This window comes from Muntiacus reevesi, chromosome X (genome assembly GCF_963930625.1).
Source record: "Muntiacus reevesi chromosome X, mMunRee1.1, whole genome shotgun sequence".
NCBI lineage: Eukaryota > Metazoa > Chordata > Mammalia > Artiodactyla > Cervidae > Muntiacus > Muntiacus reevesi.
The window spans coordinates 69,596,804-69,611,912 of record NC_089271.1 but is presented as its reverse complement, the minus strand read 5'-3'; positions in this window follow the sequence as shown (position 1 = coordinate 69,611,912).

Here is a 15,109-nt window from a genome sequence, read left to right as displayed (position 1 = left end):
TACGTCCTAGTTTATGTTTTCATGCTGAATGTATTAAAGATATTTAGTGACAACTGAGGAAATTTGAATATGAACAGATTTTAGCTGATATTAAGAAATTATTGCTATTCTTCATTAAGTGTAATAATGATATTGTGATTATATAGAGAAATATGCTTACATTATAAACACTGAAGGTTTTAAAGGCAGGGTGACATGATAATTTACTTTGGTGATGGACACACCTATCACAAGGCTTTCTTTGTTTTTTGGGGGGTTTTTGGACATGTGACACAGGATCTCAGCTCCCCAAACCAGGACTGAACTCAGGCCACAGCACTGAAATTCCAGAATCCTAACCACAAGGTCACCAGGGAACTGTCTTATATGACTTTTTTTAAAAGCTGGCAATATCAAGACCTGGTGAGGATGCAGAGTAATTGAAGTTCTCATATATTGTGGTAGGAATACCAAATGGCACAGCCATTCTGGAAAACACCTCGGCAGTTTCTTATAAAGTTAAGCGTACACTTATCATATGACCCAACACTCTCACTCTTAGGTATATATTCAAGATAAATGAGAATATACATCCACATAGAGACTTGCACATGAATGTTTATAGCAGCTCTATTCATAATAACCAAAAAGTGGAAATAACCTTAAATGTCTGTGAACTGACAGGTGGATTTTTAAAAGTATGGTACAATGGAATAATACTCATCGATAAGAAATAAACCATTATTAAATGCAAAAGCATGGTTGACTCTCTAATGCATCACATTAAGTCATAAGAAGCCACATTCAAAATGTTATATACTATCTGATTCCCAGGGCGAGGAGTAGGATGAGGAAGGTTGGTGCTCAGGGCTGTGAAGCTGCAGGATCAGAACCTAAGAGTGGATGGCTCCTTACATTTTGCTCCATAGACATACCACTTGCCTCTCCCTAGTCATAGCCCTGATGATTCCATTTATATGATGTTCTGGAAAAGGCGAAAAAAGGAATAAAATGAAGATCAGTGTTTGTCAGGGATTGGGGTGGGGAAAGGGTTGGCAACAAAGGAGTAGAATGACAGGATTTGAGAGGGATCAGTCATAGAATATCACCTGATTGTGGTGGTGGTTACATGACTGGGACTGTATGCATTTATCTAAATTGAGGTAACAATACACCAAAAAGAGTGAACTTCAGTCCACACAAATTTTTTTAAGTGAACAAAAATCAAGAGAAAATCTAAATAATGAGTATATAATACTTCATGATATTATTTTCTCTACTTTTCCTGATGCTAGGTATTTTTCATAATAAAGAGTAAAACATCAAAATGCCAGTTGCTTGCAAGCATATTGATTTCTCAACCCATTGTTTTAAAAACACTGTGCTACTGTTTATAATAGCCAGGACATGGAAGCAACCTAGATGCCCATCAGCAGATGAATGTATAAGGAAGCTGTGGTACATATACACCATGGAATATTACTCAGCCGTTAAAAAGAATTCATTTGAATCAGTTCTAATGAGATGGATGAAACTGGAGCCCATTATACAGAGTGAAGTAAGCCAGAAAGATAAAGAACATTACAGTATACTAACACATATATACGGAATTTAGATAGATGGTAGCGATAACCCTATATGCAAAACAGAAAAAGAGACACAGAAGTACAGAACAGACTTTTGAACTCTGGGGGAGAATGTGAGGGTGGGATGTTTTGAAAGAACAGCATGTATATTATCTATGGTGAAACAGACCACCAGCCCAGGTGGGATGCATGAGACAAGTGCTCGGGCCTGGTGCACTGGGAGGACCCTGAGGAGTCGGGTGGAGAGGGAGGTGGGAGGGGGGATCGGGATAGGGAATACGTGTAACTATATGGCTGATTCATGTCAATGTATGACAAAACCCACTGAAATGTTGTGAAGTGATTGGCCTTCAACTAATAAAATAATATTTTAAAAAAATAAAAAATAAAAACACTGTGCTAAATTATACATTGAAACATGTATATTATCATTTGTAAAATAGATGACCAGTGCAAGTTTGATACATGAAGCAGGGAACTCAAAGCCGGTGCTCTGGGACAACCCAGAGGGATGGGGTGGGAGGGGGATTCAGGATGGGGGGAGACATGTGTCCCATGGCTGATTCATGCTGATGTATGGCAAAAACTACCACAATATAGTAAAGTAATTAGCCTCCAATTAAAATAAATTTTTTTAAAATGAAAAAAATAAAAACACTGTGCTAAATTATACATTTCTGTAATGTTTGAATATTTACTACAGGATGGATAAACAGCAAGTTCCCACTGAATAGCACAGGGAACCATATACAATATCCTGTGATAAACTACAGTGGAAAAAAATATATGTATAGGTATAACAGAATCACTATGCTGTACAGCAGAAACTAATACATGATAAGTAAACTATACTTGAAAAAATACATTAAAAAAAATTTCATCTTCTGTTCAGTAAGTGAAAGCATACTTGAAGATCAAAAAAATTTTAGGCACTTCCCTGGCTGTTCAATGGTTAGGCTTCAAGCTTCTACTGCAGAAGGCATGGATTTGATTCCCATGAACTAGAATCCCACTTGCTGCAAGGGATGGCAAAAAAAAAATTGTTTTAAATTTTAACAAGTCTTGTGTCTCCCATGAAGGAGTCAGGCTGGCAGGGATAGTTCTCCATATCAAAAATTCTAATTAAATTGGAAACAATTAATGAGACTTATTATGGAACAGGCATAATGCTAAATATTTTACATGCTATATCAGTTTGCTATGGCTGCCATAAGAAAACATCACAAGTTGAGCAACTTGAACAACAGAACTTTATTTTCTGAGTTGTGGAGACTAGAAGTTTGAGATCAAGGTTTCTTCTGAGGTCTCTCTCGGTTGACTTGCAGACCAGCGTCTTCTCACTGTGTCCCCACCTGGTCTTTCCTCTGTGCACACATGTTCTGAGCTACTGGGGGGTTAGGACTTCAATGTATGAATTCTTGAGGGACACATTTCAGCCCCTAACACATGTATTATCTGATTTATCCAACAATATTATAAGGTACATTCATCCCCCATTTTACAAATGCAGAAGTGTGTGGGAAGATGTCAAAATATAAACTCAATCCATTAATTAAAAAAAACTTCAAGAAAAACGCCTATTCACAAAAAGGCATTTTGTAAAAAGTTTCACTTTTAATTAAAATATAAAGAGATGGAAACAACTAAAGCAGTACGGATTTTTATTTGAAAGGGAGGTGATTTGGCTCTTTCAATTTGTCTGCTAAGGCAAATACTATTTCATTTCTGTGCAATTTTTGTTTTCACTGTGACTTGGCCAATTGTGACCCTCTACCCTGTGGGGATTTCTGCTTCCCTTCCAGTCCTTCTCTTTACAAAGCAAAACCATGTCAGCCGGAGAGCCAAGCTAAAAGAATCATTTCAGCTATCTCCAACAGGTTAACATAGAATTCTCTTCCTCCTTCTGTAACCAGGAAGGGTTAATTTTAAATTCATGCTAGATCTGCTTCTGGGATTTTAACTCTCATCTTGCCGCTTGCTTTTGTTATTGTAACATACATAGTAACTTCCCAGGTGGCTCAGTGGGTAAAGAATCCGCCTGCAATGCAGGAGATCCATGTGACTGGGGTTTGATCCCTGGGTCAGGAAGATCACCTGGAGGAGGAAATGGCAACCCACTCTTGTATTCTTGCCTGGAAAATTCCATGGACAGAGGAGCCTGGCAGGCTATGGTCCATGGGGTCACAAAGAGTCAACCACCACTGAAGCAACTGACCATGCATGCATGCATGCAGGCAGGCAGGGAGGCATACCTAACGGCCTGCATCAGGGAGATAACCTGAGCCTGACCACCTATGAAGGACTGTAAGGAAGTGAAACTAACAGGACACCCAGTCTGAGGCTTGCCATTCTAGGAGATATTTGCAAGGATTGAATAGTCTTTTTACTTTGTTTCCTTACCTCCTCCCATCTCAGATCCATAAAAGAACCTGGCATCTAGGCCCTGACAAAACGGTTATTTTGAGGTGCTAGCCTGCCATCTTCTCCATCAGCCAGCTACCCAAAAAAAAAAACCCTTCCATTTCTCAGCCCCTCATCTCTTGGTTTTATTGGCCTAATATGTGGTGAGCAGAGCAAACTTGGACTCAGTAACACTCCATCTGAAAAAAAAAAAAGAAAGAGGCTGGAGAGATTTGTTCTATTCCAGTTTGGCCCAACTCCAGACTTTGAAAAAGAATCACATAAATTTTTTCATACCAATAGCAAGTCAGAAAAAAACTGACTATATTACAGCTTCCCTCAACCAGTGGTTCAAGACCAATCCTTTTGTAATTTAAACCTCATTGATTTACTTTCAAATAAGCTAGCAATCAGATTCGAAGAATATATTTGGGGATAATGCAGCTTTATTATGGAAATTTAAATGGTCATCCATAAGTAAGCAGTTAGCCATTTGTCTGCCTGAAGCATCACCAAAACAATCAAACAGAAACCCTAAGAAGTGTTGTTTACATTTGATGTGGGCACTCATTGAAGTAGGGTGAAGTGGATAGAATCTGGTTTCCAACCATACTAGTTGTGTCATCCCTTAGGCACTCAATTCTCAGCAAAAGAACCTTAAAGTTTAATCTGAAACATTTTTGTTTATGTTGAGAACAAACAGACATTATGTTGAGTCCTGCCCAAGGCCACAGATATGAGGCTTTGCACCAAGGCCACAGAAGTGGAGCCCAGAACCAAGGTCACCTCTTAAGCTGACTGAGTGTGTGTGTTAGTTGCTCAGTCGTGTCCAACTCTTTGCGACCCCATGGATTGGGGCCCACCAGGGTCCACCATCCATAGGATTTTCCAGGCAAGAATACTGGAATGGGTTGCCATTCTCTTCTCCAGAGGATCTTCCCGACCCAGGGATCGAACCCAGGTCTCCCACATTGCAGGCAAACTCTTTACCATCTGAGCCACTAAGGAAGCTGACTGGGCCCCTTTGTAACTGTTGCCAAAAGCCCTCTGATCATCACCAACAAGCTTCCTGACTCCCAATTAGGCAAAGGTGCCTGTCAGGGAATGTTTGATGGGAGGGTTCCTATGTGCTGTTTCTCATAAATTCTCTGTTCCTTATCAGCTTCTGCCAGAAGCGAGTAGAACTGCACACAGCTCTCAGGAATGAGGTCATTGTGTGAGGCAGGCTTGGGTCTCCTTTAGTAAAACATTCTCTTTACGACAAAACTGCTTAGTCTCGCCCCCTCTCTTGAGATATGAATTGTCTCCTGACCTTGTAACCATTATTATCCTTTGCTCCCTTGGTAACGGTTACTGTACGTTTGGTTTTCTGATCTTTATCATTATCGAAAGAAATTTCTTGTACTACAGCATATATATACTCACAGAAAAATCATTAAAGCACCTTTGCTCCATCAGAGCTTGGTTTCCCGTGTCTTTCTTTCTTTCTCTCTCTCTCTCTCCCTCCCTCTGGCTCTCTCTTTCACTTTCTTATCATCAACTCCGGACCGCCAGGTCCCGGTCCATTAAAGGACCCCAACAGGTGCCCACTTCAGCAAGCACCCTGTAGCAGCCCAACCAATCACCTAATGCCAACCTGCCCGCAGGAATTTTCTTTGTCTTGAGGCTGTAAAAGTTGGCTATTAACCCACAAAAACTGTCAACTTTCCCTGGTCTATCAGGTGGTCAGCCCACTGCGATTAGAGTGCCCACATTATCTCTGCTCTTTGTTCTTAATAAACTCACTCCCTTCTGAAATTCTGTCTGGAAATTCTTTTTCAATCCATGCTCGGACTGCCTCAACACAATAGTCTCCATTCAGACTTGTGGCTGTTGCAGTGAGAAAGAAAAAAGAGGAATGAGATTTTCTCTTTCTTTCCTGAGAACAAAGATGATAAAGAGAACAGTGAGCCGGCCTGAACACTCCTAGTATTTTTACTTTAACTGCTCCTAACTCTAATGTCTCTTACTAAGTTTGCTTTTCTGACCCCTAACTCTGCAGGAGCTACAATTCACATTTTCTCCTTTGGCTCTATGCTAAATACATCCCCTATCTGGTGTTTACCCTTACAACACCTTTCCCCTTGTAGTTACATATCAGAAAGAAGGCTGCAGAGCCACCAAACTACCAGACTCAATTACTGGGTTACTAATGCCATTTTATGACTTTCTTTGAAACAATGCAAGAGGAAGAAATCAATATCCTATCACCTTCATATCGCATCACTGACTCCTGACTGATAGCCCTTTCCTTATATAAGCCCCTAGACTCCCCCTCATGGAGCAGAGGCACAGTTCTTGAAGTATGAGGCTATTGTGTTCCCCTCTCCGACGGCTGAGACTAAAAGCCACCTTTCTGTTTCCTCCAAACTCTGTCTCCGTATTTTTCATTTGGTTTCAGTGGGCAGAGAAGGCCAAGATTTTAGCTGGCAACATGACCATGCTCCAATGTGGTGTAGAATTTAATGGCAGCCTCATTATACCTCTCCCTGGTTATTTAAATTTGAAATCAACTAAAAGGGTCCTCCCTTTGAAGGAGGAAACAGACAGAGCTGGATTCCATCTTAGACCAGCCTGTGAACATTAGGCTACACGCATGGTCACCCTCCCAATGGACTCTGAACTTTGTGCCCAGTGTCTATAGAAACAGCATACCAATGGAAAACCAGACCACCACCACACACACCACCCCCAACCCTGGGGATAAGAGTCTCAGGACTTGTACCTAGACTCTCCGTCGCCTAAAAGAATATGCTAATTATCTCTGTAACAGAACAAAGTCGTAAATCACATAATGCTGATGGGTATGACCACAGGCCTATTGATAAATGTGCACTGTTTATCTAGGCTTCTGACACATAAAGCATGGGTCAACTTTGATCGTATCTCTCTTTTACCTTGTCCCAGACTAGTTTTAAGGAATTTGGGGAGGTGGGTTTGAGCACATACACTTAGGGTATATAAAGTTCCCACAAAAACTGTTCAGGGTTCTTGGCTAAGAGGAGACTCTGCCTTGGGCCCACTGGTGTAATAAACTGCACTCCACTATCTGCGTTGTCTTTCTGAGTTTGTTTCCCAGAAAGCGTGGCTACAACACCTTCACCCAATTCCCTCTTTTCCATCAACCTTCCCTAACTTCCCATCCCCTTCCTCATTTCCTCCTTATATTCCCATCAGTCATAAGCCTACAATAACCTGCTTATAAAAAATGTTAATGTCACAATGATTTATTTACTATATTTACACTTATTTAGTGTCAGGAAGTGCTTGGTTAACTCTACCACTTTTGCTTATTCTGAGGTATTTCCATCTTTGCCTGGGTACATAAAATCTGCTGAAACTGAAGTAAGGAAGCATGAAATGAAAATATCTCCTGCCACATTACTCAACAAGAAATGTCACAGGCATCAGTGATTTCTGGCCTCCAAATGTTAATGAGAGATCCCAAGCTGCAATCCAACCTGGCGGATGCTGCCACTCCCACAGTGATTGCTGAGGAGTTGGGGAAATGCAGGAAGCAAGGTGAACAAGGAAACAGGATTGGCCCCAGACAGCGGAGGTGCATATGAAAGGAATGAATTCTGTGAGTCCAGAGGCTTGCATCTTTCCATATATAGAGTGCTAAATTCCTTAACTTGATATCTGATGTTTGATGTTCAGACTGTCCCCTCCCTTTGTTGCAAGCTTGTATATAGCCTGACTTCCCCTCTTGCCTCCTTGGAACAGTTTTCTCAGAGCTACTGAGATGCTGTCCCTGGCTCGGTGTCCTAAACATTCCCACCAAATAAAATAACTCTCTACTTTCAGGTCGTGATTATATTTTTTAGTCAACAGAAGTCTGCCTAAACTGCAGAAGACGCTGCACACCACAGGTGACAAGAAATGCCTGTGGAGGGCACTGGATATGGGTGTTGCACCTGGAGCTCCACAGAGCTGACATTTTTCCATTTCAATAAATACATAAATTTATATGAGGCCTGCATAGCATTCCATTTTATAGACCTATTGTCATTTGTTTTATCAATGTCCTATTGGCAAACATTATTATGGTTTCTGAGTTTTTACCACTACATATAATGCTTGAAGAAATAGTTTTTTGTATCTTTCAGAATTTGTTATTTCCTTACTATTAATTCTGGCACTCAAAATGCTAGATTCAAGAAGATGGGCATTGAAAAAATATTTAATGGAAAATACATACATATGTAGGTTGATAAAATTTCAGATCATACAAAATTCAGGATATGGAATTGAAAGTGTCTCCCTTTTACTCCATACTTTCCAAGTCCCTCTTCTTTTCACATGAATGATAGCATAATATATACATGGTATTGCTTTTCTTCATTCAAATGTCTTAGAAAGATTTCCATGTCTTATTTTTCATTTATTTTCCATACTAAAGATAAACAATGAAACTTGAAGACAGTATGCTAAGGTAAATAAATCAGATATAAAAGGACAATTATTATATGATTCTATTTACATGAATACCTACAGGAGTCAGATACATAGGATGGAAATTAAAGCAGCAATTACTATGGGCTGGGAAGAGGAGAAAGAGGGATTTATCACTTAATGAGTACAGAGTTTCAATTTGGGATAACAAAAATATTTTGGAAATGGATGGTAATAATGGTTGCACAATAGTGTGAATGTACCTAATGCCACTGGAATGTGCACTTAAAATGGTTTAAATGGTACATTTTATGTTATGTATATTTTAGCACAATAAGACAAAATAAAAAGAACTACGAGCACTCTCCTTCATCTTGTTAGCACAGTTAATTGCAAGTAGTCATAATTCTGCATTTTCATAAAGGTAATCGGACACAACTTAGCAACTAAACAACACTACAAAAAATCTACCCAATATTATATAATGTGTGTGTAAATAAAGTTATTTGTATAAGATGGACAGTATTAAACATAGTCTTTTGCTCTTGAGAGGAAAGCTAGTAAAGGAAACTAGGAGTCAGCACCAGAAGTCAGCAAACAGGCTCTCTTGAAGATCCACAAAGCTAGGTTAGTGGCAAAGCCTCATTTTTCTCAATGATGCATTATTTGGATGTATCAAAATGTAACTAACCACTGCCCTACTGAAGGACATTTTGTTTCCAATCTTCTGTTACTAAAAACAATGCAATAATAAACATCTTCATATAAACCTCTTAGAAAGGAAGAGGGAATATATATGTAGAATAAATTTCTTACCTATTCTGAGTCAAAGCATTTAGGTTTAAATTATGGATATATATTGTGAATTTCCTTCCAAAAAAGTTGTACAATTTACACTGTTATCAACGATATATGAGAGTATTCTTTTCCCCACCAACACAATGTACTGTCAATCTTTTTAAAATCTTTGTTCATAAGCAAGGTAAATATGGTATTTCCTTATAGTTTTAATTTGTACTTCTCTTATGAATAAGGTTGGAAATGTTGGTTCAGTTCAGTTGCTCAGTCATATCCGACTCTTTGCGACCCCATGGACTGCAGCATGCCAGGTTTCCCTGTCCATCTCCAACTCTGAGAGCTTACTCAAACTCATGTCCATCGAGTCGGTGATGCCATCCAACCATCTCGTCCTCTGTTGCCCCCTCTCCTCCTGCCTTCAATCTTTCCCAGCATCAGGGTCTTTTCCAGTCAGTCAGCTTTTCGCATCAGATGACCAAAGTATTGGAGTTTCAGCTTCAGCATCAGTCCTTCCAATGAATATTTAGAACGGATTTCCTTTAGGATGAACTGGTTGAATCTCCTTGCAGTCCAAGGGACTCTCAAGAGTCTTCTCCAACACCACAGTTTAAAAGCATCAATTCTTCAGAGCTCAGCATTCTTTCTAGTCCAACTCTCAGATCCATACATGACTACTGGAAAAACCATAGCTTTGACTAGACAGACCTTTGTTGGCGAAATAATGTCTCTGCTTTTTAATATGCTGTCTAGGTTGGCCATAGCTTTTCTTCCAAGGGGCGTCTTTTAATTTCATAGGTGCAGCCACCATCTGCAGTGATTTTGGGGCCCAAAATATGTTAAGGCTTTTATTATTGTCAAACTGCCTTTAGAAAGAGGTTTATCCCTAGCACTCCCTACAGGATTGTGTAAGAATAATAATTTTATTAAATGCTCACCAACAACTAGTGATTATTCTTTTCATGTTTGCCAATTTGTTCAGTCAAATATGAATCTTATTATTTTTACTTTAATCTATAATAGTATCAGAGTTGAAAATTTTTTCGTGTGCTTATTGACCAATTGTATTTCTGGTTTTGTCACTAGCCTTTTCATACCTGCTGCCCAATTTTTCTACTATGGTAGATGTATTTTTCTTTTCTTTTTTTTTTCATTTGTTTTTATTAGTTGAAGACTAATTACTTTACAATATTGTAGTGGTTTTTGCCATACATTGATATGAATCAGCCATGGATTTACATGTGTTCCCCATCCTGATCCCCCCTCCCACTGTATTTTTCTAATTAAAAAATTATAGTCTGCCTCAAGCCTAGAGGCAGTAGAGGCATGTCTTTTGGAAAGTACATTGTGTGTGGAGGAATGGTGAGCATATGATTGTCTTCCTAGTAGCAAATGAGTAGTGTCCCTGTTTTTTCTCCTCAGTTCCTATTTTTCAATGCCCACATCCTAATCTTTCAGGAAGAGGTGGGAGGGCAGTGTACTTTCCCTGCTACACTTTCTCAACATCTCATTCTCAGCCATCTTCCCCCTTACCACTGTGGGGTGTGTAAGTGTGTGTTTTGTTCTCTATAAAAGGAAGCAGGGATATGGCCTTGCTCTGGCTGGCGGCCTTGGTTCTAATCACTTGTACAGCAGCAGAGCCAGGCCTTGTGCTCCCTTTTAAAATGAGAAATTCAAAAAAATAAAATAAAATGAGAAATTCTAAAGGATTTGTCATCTGAGATTTTGTTCTTGTGTAACTAAGCTTCTCAAGTGATATGAACTTAGCAGGAGCAGCAAAAGACAGGTCATGTGGTAATCCTTCATTCTTTTATGCATTTGTTTGGACAAACACACTTATTGTACACAGTGCATAACTGCAGAAGATACCAAGATAAATTAAATTCTCTGCCTTGAAGGAGCTCTCAGTCTAGTGACAGTTGAGTAGTATTTATGTCTTCGCTGATTTACTGGGACAAACATAGAATAAGTGAAGACCCAGAAGAAATCACCAAGATTGCAGAGAAAATGTTCGCTGTGCCCCTAGGTGAGAGTAGCTTCCTGATTGATTCATGCAACAAATATTTATTGAGTGAAATAATATATACTCAATACAGGAGGGTCAACTACCTCCTGTTTTAACAAGACACAGTAAGTAAGTGAGAATGTGGCAGATTTGTATGTTTCATAGAAGAAAAAAGTTGGGAGAATGCCCATTTGATATCTACTCTGTGAAATGAGGTCATCTACCCAGAGGGAGAATGGGGGAAATAGCAAGATAAGAGATTTGAAAAAAGTGAAAACGTTTTGTAGAGTCTTGAAGCATAAGTTAACCAAAGAAATAGAGTAGGACTGCTGAGCAGATGTTAAGGGTCAATTGAGCTTAGTGATAAAGGATTTATATTGGTGCCAAGTTGCCCTTGGGGAAAGACTTTCCTAGGAGCTCTTGGTTGCTACTGTGTCGTCACTGCCATACCAGCAGGGCCCTTGAGAGGGACCAGGTCACTGCATAATATCCAAGGGCTTGAACCTTTGCTTCTGTTTGTTTTATTATGTTTTCTGTGTATCTGGATACATTCTGATATTCTGACTCTAGAAACAATATTTGCTAATGTGGTAGGTTAACCTATGAAGATACTAGTTTATTCTTTCTTTTCTCAAGGTTAGCTAAAGAATTAGAAGATAAATCCCTTCTGCCTCTTGTGAAAGGATAGCTAAGTCTTTGTTTATAAAAGTCTAGGTTTTTTGTGTTTCAGGAGTTGTCCTTGAAAAAAATGCTCTGTGAATTGAGTCTCAACTTTTAGGAGCATTAAGTCAAATTCCTTTGTCTGTTGTGGATTCATCTTTTTATTATTGATTAATAAGAGGTCCTGTTCAGTAAATGTTTCATTCATTTTTGTGTTTTAATTTTGTTTTATGATGGATTGTTTTGACATATAGAAATTTTACATTTTATGTCTTGTCTTTTATGATTTTTGGTTTGTCTTTTGTTTAGAAAGGCCTTTCCCAACCCCATGCAAGAAGTTTTAAATACCTGGCTATATTTTCTTCAAAACAAAAAAACTTTTGTTTTACATTTAAATCTTGAATCCATTTATATGGTTACTTCTGAAAATGTGTTGGGGAGTTTTAAGTAGTTTTTTTTTTTTTTAAGTAGCTTTAATAAGGTGCTTTCTTAGAACTATTTTCATTTGGAAGTCACAAAAGCATAGACAAAATCCAGCAACTATGCAACACAATGTTGCATTGTGTACAAGACAAAAGAAATAATTGCACATGTATTTTCAATATCAGTATAAGAACACTTTTCTTTATTGAACTTTAATGATATTTCTACCATGAATTGACTTTAAATATTTTAATGTACAAAATATTCTGTTAAGAAGTCTTATCTGTATCAGTACTAAAATTCAAATACCATGAGCTGCAAAATCAATGGCAGTGCTGCCACTCTATTTGGTTTGGTCAAAGTCCCTTATAGCCTTTAGGACCAAGGCCATTCACCTACATTTGTTCAGTATATAGCCCCAGTTCCTGCAGTAATTTAGCATGTGTCACAGACTCATTGCATGTACCTACAAATATTTAAGCATAACTGCTTGGGAACAAAAATTGAACTAAAGATAGAGGGAAAGATATTTAACTTCAAGAAGCAAGATTTTACTGAGCTAGGAGAAAACAAAGATAAAAGAAATGATATGATGTTAGTGCTTTTTGAGAGGTGATTATGCCATCTAAAAAGCTATGCACAAACAATTTCTGAGAGTATAAATATGTATTTATACATATAAAGGTGTCATGTATATATATATATATTTTTTAAATTTTGAATCAAAAAAGGAAAAAACTTGAATCAATTTAGAAATAATATTTATAAAGAAATATGTATGTATGTTTGTATTTACAATCCCTACTTACTTTACTTAATATCTCACATAAAAGCATTTTTCATATTATGGTATACGTTTCATAAACATAATTTTTATGACTATATTTCCTCATATGGATGAACCAAAATTCACTCAGCTATTACTCTCTAAAGGTAGACATTTGAGCTGTTTTCAATATTCAGTTCAGTTCAGTTCAGTCACTCAGTCATGTCCAACTCTTTGCGACCCCATGAACCGCAGCATGCCAGGCCTCCCTGTCCATCACCAACTCCCGGAGTTCACCCAAACCCATGTCCATCGAGTCAGTGATGCTATCCAATCATCTCAGCCTCTGTTGCCCCCTTCTCCTCCTGACCTCAGTCTTTCCCAGCATCAGGGTCTTTTCCAATGAGTCAGCTCTTTGCATCAGGTGGCCAAAGTATTGGAGTTTCAGCTTCAACATCAGTCCTTCCAATGAATACCCAGGACTAATCTCCTTTAGGATGGACTGGGTGGATCTCCTCGCAGTGCAAGGGAGGAGAAAACTCTTGAGAACACCACAGTTCAAAAGCATCAATTCTTCAGCGCTCAGCTTTCCTCACCGTCCAACTCTCACATCCATACATGACCACTGGAAAAACCATAGCCTTGACTAGATGAACCTTTGTTGGCAAAGTAATGTTTCTGCTTTTTAATACGCTGTCTAGTTGGTCTAGTTGAAAGTTGGTCATAACTTTCCTTCCAAGGAGTAAGTCTTTTAATTTCATTGCTGCAATCACCATCTGCAGTGATTTTAGAGCCCAGAAAAATAAAGTCAGTCACTGTTTCCACTGTTTTCCCATCTATTTCCCATGAAGTGATGGGACCAGATGCCATGATCTTCATTTTCTGAATGTTGAGATTTAAGCCAACTTTTTTACTCTCCTCTTTCACTTTCATGAAGAGGCTCTTTAGTTCTTATTCATTTTCTTCCATAAGGGTAGTATCATCTGTGTATCTGAGGTTATTGATATTTCTCCCAGCAATCTTGATTCCAGCTTGTGTTTCTTCCAGCCCAGCATTTCTCATGATGTACTCTGCATATAAGTTAAATAAGCAGGGTGATAATATACAGCCTTGACATATTCCTTTTCCTATTTGGAACCAGTCTGTTGTTCCATGTCCAGTTCTAACTGTTGCTTCCTGACCTGCATACAGGTTTCTCAAGAGGCAGGTCAGGTGGTCTGGTATGCCCATCTCTTTCAAAATTTTCCACAGTTTATTGTGATCCACACAGTCATATGCTTTGGCATAGTCAATAAAGCAGAAATAGATGTTTTTCTGGAACTCTCTTGCTGTTTCGATGATCTACCGGATGTTGGCAATTTGATCTCTGGTTCCTCTCCCTTTTCTAAAACCAGCTTGAACATCTGGAAGTTCACAGTTCATGTATTGCTGAAGCCTGGCTTGGAGAATTTTAAGCATTACTTTACTAGCGTGTGAGATGAGTGCAATTGTAGGGTAGTTTGAAGAAGTACCTTAAAAAGATATAGGAATGTCTTTGTGCATAAATCTTCCTGTATTCTGATTATCTCCTTAAAATAGATTTCTAGATGTAGAATTACTGGATAGAAGTGTATGATATATATGTAGAATTGTTCTCCAATTCTCCAAAAGGATTTTACCAACTCCACCCATCTCACCAGCAATGTCTGAGAGTGCCCATTTCCTTATACATGTAGAGGATTTGAAGCGTCAGAATCACTCACATTCAGCTTACTAAAAACAAACAAAAGTTAAATCTTGGCTCACCATCTCTTTCTTGCTCTTTCTGTACTCTCTCCTCCACAGTACGTGCCCAGAGTCTTCTGTGCTACTTCCCAGCCACCCAGGGTCTCTCACTGAGCTGTCCACCCAAGCCAGCCTTCCCGAGAAAACACTCTAGACTTTTCCTTCCTTATCTCATCCCCACATCCAAATTAAAAACTCAGTATCCTGCATCAGCCTGCCCTGGCCAGCAGATTGATCTTATATATTCATTACTGACAATGTAAATGATAATAAAGAGAAATATGTTAGGCCAAAAAA